Source organism: Tenrec ecaudatus, chromosome 11 (genome assembly GCF_050624435.1).
Source record: "Tenrec ecaudatus isolate mTenEca1 chromosome 11, mTenEca1.hap1, whole genome shotgun sequence".
In the NCBI taxonomy this organism is placed as follows: domain Eukaryota; kingdom Metazoa; phylum Chordata; class Mammalia; order Afrosoricida; family Tenrecidae; genus Tenrec; species Tenrec ecaudatus.
Window position 1 is genome coordinate 98,476,906 of NC_134540.1, and position 4,852 is coordinate 98,481,757.

The window sequence follows — 4,852 nt, forward strand, 5'->3', positions numbered from 1 at the left end:
TGGTTCACTGGGTTGTTTTCTGGAAAGAACATGGGAGGTTGTGTTAGTCTGGGTAGACTGGAGAAACAAATTCATAAAGACACACATATGTGTATACAAAAGATTTATATACAAGAGCAATTGAACATTGAGAAAATAGCCCAGTCCATATCAGGTCCATAAGTCTTAAATTAGTCCATATGTCCAATACCAATCTATATAGTCCTCTTCAGACACATGAAGCACATGCAATGACGCTGAATGTAGAAGATCACAGGCCAGTGGGTAGAAAGTTTTTGGATCCAGTGTCATTGGAAATATCTCAGCGCTGGCAGGGGTCTCTGCATCAGGGGTGGGTCCATCTTGTCTTGTCAGCTGCTATGTCTCCCAGGGTGTGAGCATAGAGTCTCCCACCTCCAAGGAGAAAAATACCACATTTCCCAAAATTCTCAGGAGACTTCAAAGCCCACACAGAAGTCTCATTAGCTATGAGTCTATTGACAGATTAGACTCCACCACTTCACTCATAATCCTCTCAAATTGACAATTATATAAATACTGTACAAGTTAAAGTTTTGATTCTTTTCTTTGGTTGTAGTCTTTGGTTATTCCTCTGTGAAACGGGGAAAATGAAAGCTTATAATATATATTTTGAGTTCAGGGATAGAAATCACCCCTTGAATTTCTCAGAGACCAGGCTCCTTAGTGAAAATGACTGACAGAAAAAAGCCTGGCTCTAATCCCATCCTTTATATCAATGGAGTAGTTTAGATGAGGGTTTAGATAAATTACTTGACTGTTTTGAGAATTGAGTTTAGTATCTGATTCTACTTTGTTTATACTGATTTATTCTGCTTATTATTGTTGATTGATAGAAATGATTATTGGGAAGTATGAAAATAGTTTGCAAACCCATTTGCTTTGATCCATTAAAATTGGATCTTTAAATGGGTTTAGGACACGCCTGCAAAGAAGGCTCTGAGAAGTTAAGTCTCACCCAGTACTTTGGAGTACTCAGGGTATTTGCATTCCAAGAAACCTGCCTAGGGGATTGTTGATTGATTGAAGAACAAAGGAACTCTGGATTTTTGAAGTTTGAAGTAGCGATTTTAGTTAGAAGCTGGAAAAATCTGCAACCATGAAGGAAGATCTTCTCTAGGATTGAACATTAAAGGGGACCAGTGGAAGGCTGGAATGTTTACTAAGGACCTACTAGATCCACTTATTCAGTGGAAGTGAGATAAATGCAGCCATAAAGAGATGAGCTGAGTCTGGCCACTGAAACCCATGGAGACAGTTTACAGGAACTAGAGAAAATGAGAGTGGGTTGACTGGTCTGAAGTTCATGACCTAGCACAAACGGGCTAGAGTGGTTTGGAATTTGTTAAAAGGGCCCGTGGTCTAAATGTAAGGTGACCAATGGGCACCCTGGTGAAGTTAAGTGAGGCAGCCCACATTGCACTGATCAGAACCCCACCCGATGAGGAGAAGTTTTGCTGCAGACTTTAGGGATGGCCTGTCCTGATTTGACTTTGCTTATTGAACTTTACAAGGTTCCAAATGGAATGAAGATTCTTCACATCAAAGATTATGATTGTCTCCTCAGAGCACTGGTTTGATATAAGTGGACTGTATAGACATTGGATACCAAAAAAGGGGCGGATAAAGGCATAAAGTGTCTGGCTTACAAACTTTCATTGTTGGGGGAATATAGGACTATGTTCATAGGATTATGGTGTTTACAGATGTATAGGATACTTTTGTTTTCTTCACTTATAGAAGGTTATGTTTAAATGAGGGTAGCACATATTAAATTGTATGCATTTTAGTTTTATCCTGTTTGGTACAGATATGATATTATTATTGTTTGTTTGAAAATTATATATGGCTAGAGAGTTATGTGAAACTGTCAAATTGACATGGAGTGGTCTGTGGTAGTTACATAATCTCTTGTCAATTTGAGACTTAAGAGTGGAGGGGTGGAGTTTAGCCTGTCAATCAAGTCACAACTTGACCTCATTTAGAGGTGCTAAGGAGATAAATAGCTCACTGGAGACAGAACACACACGCTCTCCCTGTGAGACATTCCTGTGGACATCTAATCAGCTAATCAGACACTCGTTTTGCATTTTGGTGCCCATCTTCTCTGACATCCTCCCCCACAGACAGTTGGAGCACCACAGACCAGCCAGGGGCTTGTGGATACATCCTTCTTCCTTCCCTTATCAGAATAGCATGGCCCTAACCATGAGGTTCAAGTTTCAGAGTCGGATTGCACTTCAAAGTCAATGTTTTGGTAGCCCACCTCATTCAAAGTATAAAAGGATCTCTTAAGAATGACCCCTTCCTCCAGTGGAAATTTTCCTATCTTCCACTGAAAGTGGTACTGAATATTGGTCTGTAAGTACCAAATTGCAAATAAAATAATATCTTTCAAATGGGGTCTTTATTTATTTTGTTCTATCAGTACCAATGTTTAGAGTCTTTCCACCTCTTAGAGTTGAGTCCAACCACTGATATTAAATGGATATTTACTGGTAGCAGAGGACAACAAAATGGTGTTTACTTGTGTTTTCTTGGCTATACCAAGGTGAGAAATTGTGTGGACCATAACAAGCTCTCTGGAATTCTGAGAAGAATTGGAATTCCAAAACACTTCCTTGGCTAATGGAGAATCTATACATGGATAAAAGGGTGGTCTTTCAAGTTCAAAAGGAATACTGTATAGTTTAATATCAAGAAGGGTTTGTTTCAGGGTTGTGTCCATTCACCATATTTATTCAATTTGTATGCTGGGCAAATAACCCAAAAAGCTAGACGGTATGAAAAATATCAGGGCATTAATGAGAGTGACACTTATTAATAACCTAAGATATTGCTATACTAGAACTTTGCTGCTGAAGATCAGGACTACAAGTTTGGTATGGATGAAAGCTCAGTGTAAAGAAAATCAACATCAGCACACTGGAAAAATAGACAAACATCATAAAAATAAAACAAACAAACAAACTGTGTTGTCAAGGAACTAATTTTGGTTGGACCCACAATTGAGGCTCATGGAGCAACAGCTAGGAAAACAAATGGTATATTGCATTATTTAATATGCCACACAAGCCCTCTTTAAAGTGTTGAAGAGCAAAGATATCACTTAGAAAACTGTAGCACCTTAACCAAGCCAAGATATTTCCAATCACCTCATCTACATTTGGACATTAAATAATAAATAAGAAAGATGAAGCATAAATAAATTTGAATTATAGTGTTAAAATATATATTCAAAGTACCATGGACTGCAGAAGAACAAATGAATTATCTTGGAAGAAGTAAGGCCACACTTCTCCTTGAAGTGAAGATGATGATGACGTTTTGCTTCATGTACTTTGGACATGTTATTAGTGGACCCACTGTCTAGAAAAGACACATGCTTAGAAAAGTAGAAGCTCCATCAAAAATAGGAAGCGGATCAAGGAGATGAATTGACACATTGATTGTAAAAAATGGACTAAAACATAGCAATGATTGTGAAAACGGTATAGGATCAAGTGGTATTTTGTTTTGTAATGCATAATCTCTCTCTGAGTCACCTAACAACAGAGCTCTAGTTCCTGGGTTTTGGCACCAACCCCCCAGCCCCCACCAAAAAAAAAAAAAAGAAAGAAACTCAACAAAGCTTTATATTAATTTTGATAATAAGGGACTCATGTTCGCACAGGCTAGTGTGGTTTGATGTTAATGGACTCATGATCACACATAGAGTGTCATCAGGACAGGGTAACAGGCATCAGAAGACCCATAACAAACTTGAGGAGGAGGGGGTTGGAGCAGAGACCCAAAGCCCATCTCTAGACAATGAGACAACCCCTCACAGAGGTGTCACTGGGATGGGATGAGTCAGTCAGGGTACAGTAAAGCACCGATGAAAAAAATACTCACCTGGTTCCTTGAGGCTTCCTCACCAACCGCCCACTATCATGACAACAGTATTGCCTTTCACAGCGAGTTACACCAGATCATGCATGTAGATAAGAGATAAGAGCTCCTGTGGACACATGGAATCCAAGAACATGAATGGGAATAGTGATACCGTAAGGGTATGGGGAGGTAGAGAGAGAAAGAGAGGAAGGGGAAAATGATTGTAATGATCAACACATAACCACCACCACTCACCCCTGTCCAGGGGGAGGAACAAAAGAAACCATGGGGGAAGGAAGACAGTGGTTGGTATAAGATATTAAAATAATAATAATGTATAATTTACCAAAGGGTCATGGGGGGCAGGGGGAGAGGGCAAAGAGGAGCTGATACCAAAGGCTCAATAGAAAGTAAATGTCTAGAAAAGCATGATAGCTACATATATACAAAAGTTCTTGATACAATTGATGTATGGATTATTATAAGAGTTGTAAGAGCCACCAATAAAATGATCTTTTCAAAAAAATAAAGGGAGTCATAAATTATTTAGCTATTTTGTTTGATTTATTTCACTCAATATGTTTCAGGTTTATTTATATTATGATGTTTTCTGTAAATTATTTTATAATCTTTAACAATGAACAGTATTGTTTAATCCAGTGTATCTGTTTATCCACTCATCCATTGATGAAAAAGGCTGCAAGACATGGGTGTACATATTAGTGTTCATATCCCAGATCTTATTTCTGTACCTGGTAGTGAGTGATTGGAACAAATGACACTTCTATTTCAAAATTTTTAAGGAAGCAGCACATGATTTCACACAGTGTTTGCATAATTTTACAGTCCCTCTAGCAATGAATGCGTTTTAGTCTTTCCTCATACTTACATTTCTCTCTTCTAACTTATATAACTCTATTATCATTGCTGAGGTGAGGTGACAGCACATTTTGTTTTGATT